The sequence below is a fragment of the Bombina bombina genome, chromosome 4 (assembly GCF_027579735.1).
Source record: "Bombina bombina isolate aBomBom1 chromosome 4, aBomBom1.pri, whole genome shotgun sequence".
Taxonomy (NCBI): domain Eukaryota; kingdom Metazoa; phylum Chordata; class Amphibia; order Anura; family Bombinatoridae; genus Bombina; species Bombina bombina.
In genome coordinates this window covers 438,360,066-438,374,684 of record NC_069502.1, presented here as the reverse complement: position 1 = coordinate 438,374,684, position 14,619 = coordinate 438,360,066, and the positions used below count along the sequence as shown (strand labels likewise).

General features: G+C 41.0%; 1 protein-coding gene across 3 annotated transcripts in view; it reads right to left on the bottom strand.

Moving 5' to 3' along the window:
* Positions 1 to 14,116, bottom strand: part of LOC128656396 (choline-phosphate cytidylyltransferase A) — a 110,154-nt gene extending 96,038 nt beyond the window's left edge. The window contains exon 1 of one of the 3 annotated variants that reach the window (XM_053710274.1): positions 14,098 to 14,116. The gene's annotated coding sequence lies outside the window, so the exon portion shown is untranslated. Of the gene's footprint in view, positions 1 to 10,241; positions 10,359 to 10,702; positions 10,722 to 14,097 lie in introns of those variants that run through there. The other 2 variants (XM_053710275.1, XM_053710273.1) reach the window with 2 other exon arrangements.
* Positions 14,117 to 14,619: the final 503 nt, after the last annotated feature.

The window sequence follows — 14,619 nt, the reverse complement described above, 5'->3', positions numbered from 1 at the left end:
CATTGTGACGAGATGCATAAGATCCAGCTCCAGTTGACCCCATCTGAGAATCAAACTGGAAAACACCTCCGGATGAAGTTCCCACTCCCCCGGATGAAAAGACTGTCTGCTCAGAAAATCTGCTTCCCAATTGTCCACCCCTGGAATGTGGATCGCAGATAGACAGCAGTTGTGAGCCTCCGCTCACTGCATAATATTGGATACCTCTATCATGGCCAGGGAAGTCCCAAAAAGGCATTGAAGATGGCCTTCAGCTCCAAGATAATTATGGGAAGAGTTGATTCCTCCCCAGTCCACAGACCCTGAGCCTTCAGCAAACCCCAGACAGCTCTCCAACCCAGCAGACTGGCATCCGTGGTCACGATCACCAAGTTAGGCCTGCGAAAACATAATTTATGCTTACCTGATAAATTCCTTTCTTCTGTAGTGTGATCAGTCCACGGGTCATCATTACTTCTGGGATATTACTCCTCCCCAACAGGAAGTGCAAGAGGATTCACCCAGCAGAGCTGCATATAGCTCCTCCCCTCTACGTCACTCCCAGTCATTCGACCAAGGACCAACGAGAAAGGAAAAGCCAAGGGTGAAGTGGTGACTGGAGTATAAATTAAAAAATATTTACCTGCCTTAAAAACAGGGCGGGCCGTGGACTGATCACACTACAGAAGAAAGGAATTTATCAGGTAAGCATAAATTATGTTTTCTTCTGTTAAGTGTGATCAGTCCACGGGTCATCATTACTTCTGGGATACCAATACCAAAGCAAAAGTACACGGATGACGGGAGGGATAGGCAGGCTCTTTATACAGAAGGAACCACTGCCTGAAGAACCTTTCTCCCAAAAATAGCCTCCGATGAAGCAAAAGTGTCAAATTTTTAAAATTTGGAAAAAGTATGAAGCGAAGACCAAGTTGCAGCCTTGCAAATCTGTTCAACAGAGGCCTCATTCTTGAAGGCCCAAGTGGAAGCCACAGCTCTAGTAGAATGAGCTGTAATTCTTTCAGGAGGCTGCTGTCCAGCAGTCTCATAAGCTAAACGAATTATGCTACGAAGCCAAAAAGAAAGAGAGGTAGCGGAAGCTTTTTGACCTCTCCTCTGCCCAGAGTAAATGACAAACAGAGAAGACGTTTGTCGAAATTCCTTAGTTGCCTGTAAGTAAAATTTTAGAGCACGGACTACATCCAGGTTGTGCAGTAGACGTTCCTTCTTTGAAGAAGGATTTGGGCATAAGGAAAGAACAACAATCTCTTGATTGATATTCCTGTTAGTAACTACCTTAGGTAAGAACCCAGGTTTAGTACGCAGGACTACCTTATCCGAATGAAAAATCAAATAAGGAGAATCACAATGTAAGGCTGATAATTCAGAGACTCTTCGAGCCGAGGAAATAGCCATTAAAAATAGAACTTTCCAAGATAACAACTTTATATCAATGGAATGAAGGGGTTCAAACGGAACGCCCTGTAAGACATTAAGAACAAGGTTTAAACTCCATGGTGGAGCAACAGTTTTAAACACAGGCTTAATCCTGGCCAAAGCCTGACAAAAAGCCTGGACGTCAGGAACTTCTGACAGACGTTTGTGTAACAGAATGGACAGAGCTGAGATCTGTCCCTTTAATGAACTAGCAGATAAACCCTTTTCTAAACCTTCTTGTAGAAAAGACAATATCCTAGGAATCCTAACCTTACTCCAAGAGTAACCTTTGGATTCACACCAATATAGGTATTTACGCCATATCTTATGGTAAATCTTTCTGGTAACAGGTTTCCTAGCCTGTATTAAGGTATCAATAACTGACTCAGAAAACCCACGTCTTGATAAAATCAAGCGTTCAATTTCCAAGCAGTCAGCTTCAGAGAAGTTAGATTTTGATGTTTGAAGGGACCCTGTATCAGAAGGTCCTGTTTCAGAGGTAGAGACCAAGGTGGACAGGATGACAAGTCCACCAGGTCTGCATACCAAGTCCTGCGTGGCAACGCAGGTGCTATTAGAATCACTGATGCTCTCTCTTGTTTGATTCTGGCAATCAATCGAGGAAGTAACGGGAAGGGTGGAAACACGTAAGCCATCCTGAAGTCCCAAGGTGCTGTCAGAGCATCTATCAGGACTGCTCCTGGATCCCTGGATCTGGACCCGTAACGAGGAAGCTTGGCGTTCTGTCGAGACGCCATGAGATCTATCTCTGGTTTGCCCCAACGTCGAAGTATTTGGGCAAAGACCTCCGGATGAAGTTCCCACTCCCCCGGATGAAAAGTCTGACGACTTAAGAAATCCGCCTCCCAGTTCTCCACTCCCGGGATGTGGATTGCTGACAGGTGGCAAGAGTGAGACTCTGCCCAGCGAATTATCTTTGATACTTCCATCATAGCTAGGGAGCTTCTTGTCCCTCCCTGATGGTTGATGTAAGCTACAGTCGTGATGTTGTCCGACTGAAACCTGATGAACCCCCGAGTTGTCAACTGGGGCCAAGCCAGGAGGGCATTGAGAACTGCTCTCAATTCCAGAATGTTTATTGGCAGGAGACTCTCCTCCTGACTCCATTGTCCCTGAGCCTTCAGAGAATTCCAGACGGCACCCCAACCTAGAAGGCTGGCGTCTGTTGTTACAATTGTCCAGTCTGGTCTGCTGAATGGCATCCCCCTGGACAGATGTGGCCGAGAAAGCCACCATAGAAGAGAATTTCTGGTCTCTTGATCCAGATTCAGAGAAGGGGATAAGTCTGAGTAATCCCCATTCCACTGACTTAGCATGCACAGTTGCAGTGGTCTGAGGTGTAAGCGTGCAAAGGGTACTATGTCCATTGCCGCTACCATTAAGCCGATTACCTCCATGCATTGAGCCACTGACGGGTGTTGAATGGAATGAAGGGTGCGGCAAGCACTTTGAAGTCTTGTTAGCCTGTCCTCTGTCAGGTAAATCTTCATTTCTACAGAATCTATAAGAGTCCCCAGGAAGGGAACTCTTGTGAGTGGAACGAGTGAACTTTTCTTTTCGTTCACCTTCCATCCATGTGACCTTAGAAATGCCAGCACTAACTCTGTATGAGACTTGGCAGTTTGAAAGCTTGAAGCTTGTATCAGAATGTCGTCTAGGTATGGAGCTACCGAGATTCCCCGCGGTCTTAGTACCGCCAGAAGAGCACCCAGAACCTTTGTGAAGATTCTTGGAGCTGTAGCCAATCCGAATGGAAGAGCCACAAACTGGTAATGCCTGTCTAGGAAGGCAAACCTTAGGTACCGATAATGATCTTTGTGAATCGGTATGTGAAGGTAAGCATCTTTTAAATCTACAGTGGTCATGTACTGACCCTCTTGGATCATAGGTAAAATTGTCCGAATAGTCTCCATCTTGAACGATGGAACTCTTAGGAATTTGTTTAGGATCTTTAAGTCCAGGATTGGTCTGAAAGTTCCCTCTTTTTTGGGAACCACAAACAGATTTGAGTAAAACCCCTGTCCCTGTTCCGATCGTGGAACTGGATGGATTACTCCCATTAACAAGAGCTCTTGTACGCAGCGTAGAAACGCCTCTTTCTTTGTCTGGATTGTTGACAATCTTGACAGATGAAATCTCTCTCTTGGAGGAGAGTATTTGAAGTCCAGAAGGTATCCCTGAGATATTATCTCTAGCGCCCAGGGATCCTGAACATCTCTTGCCCAAGCCTGGGCGAAGAGAGAAAGTCTGCCCCCCACTAGATCCGATCCCGGATCGGGGGCCCTCAATTCATGCTGTTTTAGGGGCAGCAGCAGGTTTCCTAGTCTGCTTGCCCTTGTTCCAGGACTGGTTAGGTTTCCAGCCTTGTCTGTAGCGAGCAACAGCTCCTTCCTGTTTTGGTGCAGAGGAAGTTGATGCTGCTCCTGCTTTGAAATTACGAAAGGAACGAAAATTAGACTGTCTAATCTTGGCTTTGTCCTGAGGCAGGGCATGGCCTTTACCTCCTGTAATGTCAGCGATAATCTCTTTCAACCCGGGCCCGAATAAGGTCTGCCCTTTGAAAGGTATATTAAGCAATTTAGACTTAGAAGTAACATCAGCTGACCAGGATTTTAGCCACAGCGCCCTGCGTGCCTGAATGGCGAATCCTGAATTCTTCGCCGTAAGTTTAGTAAGATGTACTACGGCCTCCGAAATGAATGAATTAGCTAGTTTAAGGACTCTAAGCCTGTCCGTAATGTCGTCCAGAGTAGCTGAACCAATGTTCTCTTCCAGAGACTCAATCCAGAATGCCGCTGCAGCCGTGATCGGCGCAATGCATGCAAGGGGTTGCAATATAAAACCTTGTTGAACAAACATTTTCTTAAGGTAACCCTCTAATTTTTTATCCATTGGATCTGAAAAAGCACAGCTATCCTCCACCGGGATAGCGGTACGCTTAGCTAAGGTAGAAACTGCTCCCTCCACCTTAGGGACCGTTTGCCATAAGTCCCTTGTGGTGGCGTCTATTGGAAACATTTTTCTAAATATCGGAGGGGGTGAGAACGGCACACCGGGTCTATCCCACTCCTTAGTAACAATTTCAGTAAGTCTCTTAGGTATAGGAAAAACCTCAGTACTCGTCGGTACCGCAAAATATTTATCCAACCTACACATTTTCTCTGGTATTGCAACTGTGTTACAATCATTCAGAGCCGCTAACACCTCCCCTAGTAATACACGGAGGTTTTCCAGTTTAAATTTAAAATTTGAAATATCTGAATCCAGTCTGTTTGGATCAGAACCGTCACCCACAGAATGAAGCTCTCCGTCCTCATGTTCTGCCACCTGTGACGCAGTGTCTGACATGGCCCTAATATTATCAGCGCACTCTGTTCTCACCCCAGAGTGATCACGCTTACCTCTTAGCTCTGGTAATTTAGCCAAAACCTCAGTCATAACAGTAGCCATATCCTGTAATGTGATTTGTAATGGCCGCCCAGATGTACTCGGCGCTACAATATCACGCACCTCCCTCTGAGCGGGAGATGTAGGTACTGACACGTGAGGCGAGTTAGTCGGCATAACTCTCCCCTCGTTGTTTGGTGAAATTTGTTCAATTTGTACAGATTGACTTTTATTTAAAGTAGCATCAATACAGTTAGTACATAAATTTCTATTGGGCTCCACTTTGGCATTGCAACAAATGACACAGGTATCATCCTCTGAATCAGACATGTTTAACACACTAGCAAATAAACTTGTAACTTGGAAATACAATTCAATTAGAATAATATTAAAACGTACTGTGCCTTTAAGAAGCACAGAAGATCTATGACAGTTGAAAATTAATAAATTGAAACAGTTATAGCCTCAATCCTTGTAAATAACACAACTTTAGCAAAGGTTTAATCCCATTAGCAAAGATAACAAATTCTGAAAGCAGGAAACAAATTACAGAATAAACGTTTTTTATCTCAGTCAAACTATAATTCTCACAGCTCTGCTGAGAGAAATTACCTACCTCAAAATAAGTTTTGAAGACCCCTGAGCTCTGTAGAGATGAACCGGATCATGCAGGGAATACAATGAGTTGCTGACTGAAATATTTGATGTGTAGTAAAAGCGCCAAAAAACGGCCCCTCCCCCTCACACACAGCAGTGAGGGAGAACAGAAACTGTCAGAAACAGATTAAGCAACTGCCAAGTGGAAAAATAGTGCCCAAACATTTATTCACTCAGTACCTCAGTAAATGAAAACGATTTTACATTCCAGCAAAAACGTTAAACATAATCTCTAGTTATTAAACAGCTTTATGTATTTCTTACAGTGTAATTCTAGTGAAGTACCATTCCCCAGAATACTGAAGAGTAAAGTATACATACATGACATTATATCGGTATGGCAGGATTTTCTCATCAATACCATTGTCAGAAAATAAAAACTGCTACATACCTCTATGCAGATTCATCTGCCCGCTGTCCCCTGATCTGAAGTTTACCTCTCCTTAGATGGCCGAGAAACAGCAATATGATCTTAACTACTCCGGCTAAAATCATAACAAAAACTCTGGTAGATTCTTCTTCAAACTCTGCCAGAGAGATAATAACACACTCCGGTGCTATTTTAAAATAACAAACTTTTGATTGAAGATATAAAACTAAGTATAATCACCATAGTCCTCTCACACATCCTATCTAGTCGTTGGGTGCAAGAGAATGACTGGGAGTGATGTAGAGGGGAGGAGCTATATGCAGCTCTGCTGGGTGAATCCTCTTGCACTTCCTGTTGGGGAGGAGTAATATCCCAGAAGTAATGATGACCCGTGGACTGATCACACTTAACAGAAGAAAACAGGTTTCCTGAGAGAGAAGATCCTGAGACAACAACCACAGAAGAGAGCATTTGCAGCCTGATCTAGAACAATCTTTGGAGACAGATCCGTATAATCCCCATTCCACTGTCAGAGCATGCATAACTGCAAAGGCCTGAGATGGAACCGAGCAAACGGAATGATGTCCATGACCGAAACCATCAAACCAATAACCTCCATACACTGACGGTCGAGGACTGAAGAGCAAGGCAAGAATTGAACATTTCCGATTTCCTTGCATCTGTCAAAAAAAAAATCTTAATTTCTAGAGAATCTATAATTGTTCCCAAGAATACCACTCTTGTAGCCGGAATCACAGAAAAGATAACAACAACTCCGTGTGGAAGTTTGCTAGTTGTAAAGATGGGGCCTGAACTAGAATGTCGTCCAGATAAGGAGCTACCGCAACCCCCTGCAATCTGAGAACTGCTAGTAACGCACATAGGACCTTTGAGAACACCCTGGGAGCTGTTGCAATACCAAAAGGAAGAGCCACAAACTGAAAATGCTTGTCTAGGAAGGCAAATCTCAGAAACCTGTGATGATCCTTGTGAATGGGAATATGTAGATATGCATGCTTCAGATGTACAGTAGTCATGAACTGACCCCCTTGAACCAGAGGAAGAATTGACCGAATAGTTTCCATCTTGAAAGACGGAACTCTGAGAAATTTGTTTACCCACTTGAGATCTAGGATGGGTCTGAAAGTTCCCTCCTTTTTGTGAACAATAAACAGATTGGAATACAACCCTAGTCCCTGCTCCTGAACTGGAACAGGAACGATCACTCCCATGTTGGAAAGATCCTGAACACAACTTAAGAATGCCCTTCTTTTTATCTGGTCTACAGATAACCTGGAAAGAAGAAACCTGCCCCTGGGAGTGAAAGTTTTGAACTCTAGCTTGTATCCCTGGGACACAATATCTACCACCCAGGGATCTGGAACATCTCGAACCCAGGCTTGAGTGAAAAGTAAAAGCCAGCCCCCCACGCGATCCATTCCCGGATCGGGGGGCAGACCCTTCATGCTGACTTAAGAGTCAGCAGCAGGCTTCTTAGAATGCTTCGCCTTGCTCCAGGACTGATTTGACTTCCAAGAGGGCTTGGACTGTCCTGTTTGGAGGAGGAAGAGGAAGACTTACCAGAGAAGGAATGAAAGGAACATAAATTACTCTGATGACCCTTCTGTTTATTTCTCTTATCCTGAGGGAGAGAATGCCTCTTCCCTCCCGTAATATCAGAAATAATCTCAGCCAAATCCGGCCCAAACAAGGTTTTACCCTTGTAAGGAATAGATAAAAGCTTAGATTTAGATGATATATCCGCAGACCAGGACTTTAACCATAAGGCCCTGCGTGCCAGAACAGCAAAGCCAGAAATCTTTGCTCCCAACTTGATGACCTGTAAAGAAGCGTCTGCAATAAAAGAAGTAACCAATTTTAAAGCCTTAATTATATTCTGAATCTCCTCCAGAGGAGTATCCTGCTGAAAAGAATCAGACAACGCATCAAACCAATATGCAGCCGCACTGGTAACCGTAGCAATACACACAGCAAGCTGCCATTGAAATCCATGGTGAACATACATCCTTTTAAGTAAAGCCTCCAACTTCATATAAATTGGGATCCTTAAAAGAACAACTATCCTCAGTTTTAATAGTGGTCCTCTTGGCCAATGTGGAAATAGCTCCCTCTACCTTAGGAACCATCTGCCAGGATTCCTTAATAGAGTCCGCAATAGGAAACATCTTCCTAAAAATTGGAGAAATAATTTCTGAAACACGATCTGGAACAGGAAAAACTTCCGCCACAGAAGGAACCTCAAAAAACGTTTTAAGTTTACTAGCCTTCTTGGGAGTCACTATGACCATCGAGTCAGAGTCATCCAAAGTAGCCAAAACCTCCCTGAGTAACAAACTGAGGTGCTCCAGCTTAAATCTGAAAGAAACCACATCAGAATCAGGAAAACGAAAAGGAATTACACTATCCGAGTCTGAAATTTCCCCCTGAGACGCTACCGAAGTCTCTTCCTCCTCAGACCTATGGGAAGAAACATTTGACATAACTGCAACAGAGTCAGAAACCTAAAGCTTCCTTTTGTGTTTCCCCTGCAACACAGGAAAAGCAGACACAGTCTCAGATACAGCAGAGGATATGTGAGTAGCCTGCGAAGAGGATAGAGTTTGGGATGATAGGGGAGCTTGAACAGGAGACCCCTGAACAACATTCTGCTTAGAAAATGAAGGCTCTGAATCAAAACGCCTATCCCTGTAATTTAATGTTCTCTCTATACATGAAGAGCAGAAAGGGATAGGTGGCACTACATTACCATCTAGACATAAAGTGCAAGTAACATCTTGCAAGTCATCTTGTTCCATCTTTAGCACACAAAAAACAAAAAATTAAAAAAAATCAACAAAATGTAGCAGCAAAAAAAAAAAAAAAAAACAACAACGTTACTGTCACTTTAAGAAACGTTACACAAAAAATTTCACCCAGAAAATAAATTCCAAAACCTAGCTGCACCTCAACAAGTCTTGCTGAGGTGCTTATCTGACCTCCCATGGACCAGAACAATACAAAACGTAGCCAAAGACAATCCGGACACCCCACTGTCAGCAAACGCTCTCCGTTCTGCCTAACACACACCGGAACAGGAGCCGACAACGCATCACTTCCTACACTCAGAAATGAAAAAATAAAAAGGGCGCAAAAGTCGCACAGAATAAGCTCCGCCCATCGTGGCCGTATACAACCACCTCCCAACCGACATTAATCATTACAGTCACCGGGAGGAACAGAAAGAATGTGACACTAGGCATCACTTAGAAAAGCACATTATAGAAACTACACAAATAAATGCTAAACAGGACTGATGCTAATAGAAAATAAATTAATCTGCATTAAGAACTCCAATAAAACGATCACTAGCCAAAATAAGGAGAGCTAAAAAAAACACTCCTAACAGAGCCATCCTCTCACAGTGCCCCACATAAAAAAAAAAAAATACTGCCAAAAGAAAAAAAGCAGGATTGATATCCCAAATTAACCTCATAAGTGCCAAAACCTTTCTGACCCATCAGAAAAATAAAACTAGCACTTACCGCAGGGCAGCTCAATAGGTTTGAAAGGGTTCCCTCCTAACATGGACCGGATACAGAAAAAAAGTCCAAGTAAACCTACAAAGTCTTTTACCAAAAGGGCAGCAACAACAACCTGGGAGGCACAGAGGGGATTATACCCCCAAGTTCCCAAAAGCTTAAAAGCCACCACTGCTCTACTGAAGAGACTGAAGTGGACTACTGCTAAACCCCAGAAAAGATCAGAACTGCTTCTGTTCTCTGTTCTGCTTTAAAAATAACAAAGTCTTGATTGAAGAATCAGACACCTAAGTTTACCCCTCCTTGCAACTGATACAAGCAAAGAGAATGAATGGGGGTTGTGGGTAAGGGAGTGGTATTTAACAGCTTCCTCCTCCTGCTGGTCAGGAGTGATATTCCCAATAGTAATTATGATTTTGATCCGTGGACTTACCGTGTCATTAGAAAGAAATACTATTTTAAACAACTTTTCAATTTACTTCAACTGTCTAATTAGCTTCATTCTCTTGGTATTTCTTATTGAACAGCAATGCACATGGATGAGCCAATAGCATGAGGCATATATCCGCAGCCACCAAGCCTAAGTATGCTTTTCAACAAAAGATACCAAGAGAACAAAACTAATTAGATATTAGGAGTAAATTAAAAAGTTGTTTCAAATTGCATGATCTCTCTGTATTATGAAAAAAATGTTTTGGATTGTATTTCCCTTTAAAGTCATGGCTAAAAGACTTAAAGCTAACATTTTTAAAAACACATTTTCTCTGAATGTTGTGTTATTATTCTGTGTTAGTTTCAAATGACTAAATATCTCTCCCCTTTTCACTCCCATCTCTCCATTCTTGTCTTACCTGGCATTTTTCCTCTCTTCTAGCATTCCTCTGGTTCTTTCCAACTCTCCCTCCTCAAAGCCTGTGCAGCCAGCCAGCAACTAGCACTGCATTATTAATCTGTCATATGAGGTCTAGACATTTCATGTATAATATTATGACCACTAACTAAACTCAGTTTTTATACACTGATCAGAGCCTACCCCCTAAAGCAATGCTTGAAACCGCACCTTTTGCAAAGAAATGCAATTGTGAAGCATTATCACAATACAGAAATAACAAATGTGACGTACAAAATGATTTGAGTGACTAATTCAGCTCATGGAAAAGCAAGACACACTGTTAAATTATTTGCAACACTGTCATTTAATCTCATCTAGAGCAACCTGTTCCACGTAACTAAACTGTAAAATGGACTTTTTATAGTATACATTTTATGACTGCATTTAGCTATAATATAAAAATGGACAATATAGACTGACCTGATCAGATCTCCTAAGAAAGGCTATATGTGAAATCCTAGCCCACTGCAGAAATATCCAGCTGGTACGTGTCCTGCAGATAAATCGCACTGTCTGGACTTTGGCCAGTTCTAATCTACAGATACAGTGAAGCTCAAAGGGCAGTATTGGAAATAGGGTAATGTGATTAATAATCAGATTGTACAGTGTGTGCTGTACACTTTATTTAATGAAAAAGATATATAATACATATTTGACAAATCTTGAGCCAAGCTCTTAAATGTCACCATTCCTTGACTCCCTAGTCTACTGAAACATGGATCTTGCCTTGACATAAATTGATATACAAAGAGTCATTTTTTCCATTAAAAGATTATGAGCACTAAAGAAAAAAGATTTGGTATAATGGGGTGGGGATTGTTCCCTAATGACAATAATTGGGGGGGGGTCGCAGCAAAATAGAAAGCATTCTTATTAATAAATAATTTTAAAAAATTAAGAGAAATATTATAAACTGACTACTGGCAGACAGCTGCAGGCACCTAAGATGGCAGCTTATAGTGAGAGGGGGACGGTTAGAGAGCTGTTTGGGAGGGATCAGGGAGGTGTGTGTGTGTGTGTGTGTGTGTGTGTGGGGGGGTTAATAGGAATCCCTACAGTGGAAAAAAAATGCCCTAAAACTGCATACTGGCAGACTGTCTGTTTGTCGCTGGTCATTAAGGGATTGCGTGGCTATAATACCGCTATTGAAAATGGCACCCCCCCAAAGAAAGACCAGTGACGTACAGGGTCATTAAGGGGCTCAGATGGTGGTGACTAGTGGGGGAAGAGAGGGAGGGAAGAGAGCTGTTTGGGAGGGATCAGGTAGAGATCAGGAGGTGGGAGGGTAATCTCTACACTACAGCTAACGTTAACCTTACAAGCTATCGGATTAACCCCTTCAATGCTGGAAAAAACAGAAGTGTGGTGCGCGGCTGCTATTTCTGAACAAAGGGGGTCCCAGCGAAGCTTTTACATCCTTTTGTCTTATGACTGCACAAGTTATGTGTAAATAATTTTAGTGAGAAATAAAAAGTTTGTGAAAAAGTTAATGATTTTTTTTTTTTTTTAAATATGATCGCATTTGATGACGAAATGGTTGCATGAAATATACCAAAACTGGCCTAGATTAATACCTTGGGTTGTCTACTAAAAAAATAAAATAATGGAGTGATAGCAAAAATACTATAAATTCTCTTATACCGTGCACACATTTTTTTCTGAAATTCCCGTTACTGAAGATTAATTTGAAATTGAACTTCATAAATTAACACCATTTTGTCCAAAGGCAGTATAGAATTTTGCTTTGTACATAATATACATATACATTCTTGCATCTAGGCCGCTGACTTGAAATTATATATATAAGTTCTCTGTATAAAGCACTTAGTGGACTTTATACAGACAACTTTTGTACTAACTTTCTATAGCACCCTGGCAGTTGCAGTTGGATGGTGAGAGTGCATCCACAATACTTTATATTTATATATATATATATATATATATATATATATATATATATATATATATTTATTAACACACACACACACATGTAATCATGATATATGACAGCATATGTAATGTTAGCCAATTCCCAATCACTCTAAACAAGCTTTCTTGTGAAAAGAAGGTAATTTTACCTCAGGTCAATGGAAAGCAACAAACAAATTATCATTTAAAATTGTAGGTTCTTCAGAATAGAAGATAGCTTGCAATAAAATACTCATATGTCCCCATCAAATTTATAGAAAAACTAAATGTTGACACTTTGCTCACTGTACCTACACCTGAATTCCATTCATCACGCCACAATGAATACCTGTGCTTGGCTGTTTCTTTATTATTAATATCTGTGCTGCCCATACTGTCAGATGGATACACCAAAGCAAAAGTTTATCTTCTCTATTTTAATTTATTTAAATCTTGCCCAACACTCCTTATATTGCATAATCTGTCTCTACTAGTGACATATTCTGCTACTCTTTACTGGGACAGCTGCCACCAAATAGTTGCAGGACTCTGTAGTGTAACATTTGGCTGAGAGCCCTTCATGCAATCAAAAAGATTTGTTAACCCCAAAAGTCAAAACTATGGTGTGCTTCTATCTGTAAAACATGCAGTAGGAGTTATTATCAGCCAGTTAGCTATATGACAGGATAGGACGTGTGCAAACATATATTGAATGCTAGTTTCAAACTTCCCATTTCTTTCTTCAAACAAAGTAGCTCAAATATATGCAAAAGAATATAGATTTATTTTTTTCATTAGGTTTTACGTCCCACCAGAAATACAACCTATAAAGTGCATTCATAACCTGCACTAGAGAATGGCAGTAGTCTGCATCAGCGGGGAAAAAATATGTAGGAATTCAGAAAGAATCACTCACATGGCTGTATGGGAGGCTATAGACTCATGCAAAAAAAGTATATGGTCACAGAGAACCTCAATGGTGTCCCTAATATAACACAGGCCAGATATTAAAAACTTTATGAGAATATTAAAGGGGCAGGAAACCACAAAATGTTCTTTCATGTGGGGAACACACTCTTATAATAAGAGAAAATAAGGCAGGTGGTTGGCACCTGGCTATACCACTTGTCTACTCAAATGTTAAAAAAAGCTCTGAGCAACGGGTGACTAAGGAACCACATAAACATGCACCTAGTAGGGTGCTAAAATAGATCTTGCAATGTGCTTTGAGAAGAATGCAGGCAGGTATTAAAAGGAACTATGTAACATTAACTGAAAAAATATTTGGAGTTTACCTCAAAATCATATCTCTATTTAACATTCTGATTAGACCATACTGGATTTCATGTTACTGTGCCTATCTAATTTATTAAAACAAGATATTGATGTGCAATACAGAATAACAAATAGAAAATGGATAAACTCTACTTACTGGAGATTCATTAGAATCTTAAAACATAAAATAAATATTTAGACAAAACACAAGAATGTAAATAAATTGACACAGGATTACAAAAGAAAGTAATTGGTATATATTATCAGAAGAGACATTAACTTTTAAGAATATATATATACAAACCTGGGTAATTAGACAAATAATAAAAAGGTACAATGGTAAATAGCATATACTATCATTTAAAGAACTAGAGACGCAGAACACGAGTAAAAAGACCAACAAGAAACTGCAAAGGAATGCAGCAGAGGCAGTCAAGGGAGTGGTAAGAATACACTGCACCCAACATTCCATGTACACTAATTCTGATATTTATCCTGTGCTATATCACATTAGGTATTATAGAGAAACTGATACACAGACACACATGGGTGTCTGCTACTGAACGGGGCATTAAAAACATACACATGTTCCCAAACCCATTGGCATTAGAGTGGTAGCCCCTCCAACTCACCTTAGCCTCCGTGTCAGTCTGACAGCACCGCCCGGAAGTACAGCTCATGACCAACACAGGGATTGGTGCATGTCATGAACTAGTCAGTGGAAAGCTGAGGCAATCTGCAAAGGTTCCGCCGGCTACTGTAATTGAAGTAGCACTAGCTAATGTTTTTGAAGCCGTGTCGAGCACTAGAAGCAGTAATATACACTTTGTTCTCTAAATGCATTACATATTACTGTCAATGCTAGTCTTTACCTTCTATAGTAAGTTTTGTTATTGGTTAAAACAGCAAAGGAAATATAATTATTTAAATGTCTTGTATATTGCACATATTTGGCAGTTCTAATTTTACCTTTAGTTTTACAGAGATGTTAAAATCAAAATGTTATTCCCCATAAAGTGTTTAATTATGCATCATTAAAAAACTTTACAATGTGTCGGTTCTTGTAATTTAAAGGGCTATTATAGTTTCACAATTACATGCTCTCTATGTTGAGTTGAAGGATCTGCAGACATCCCAAGTCTCCCTGAAGTTCA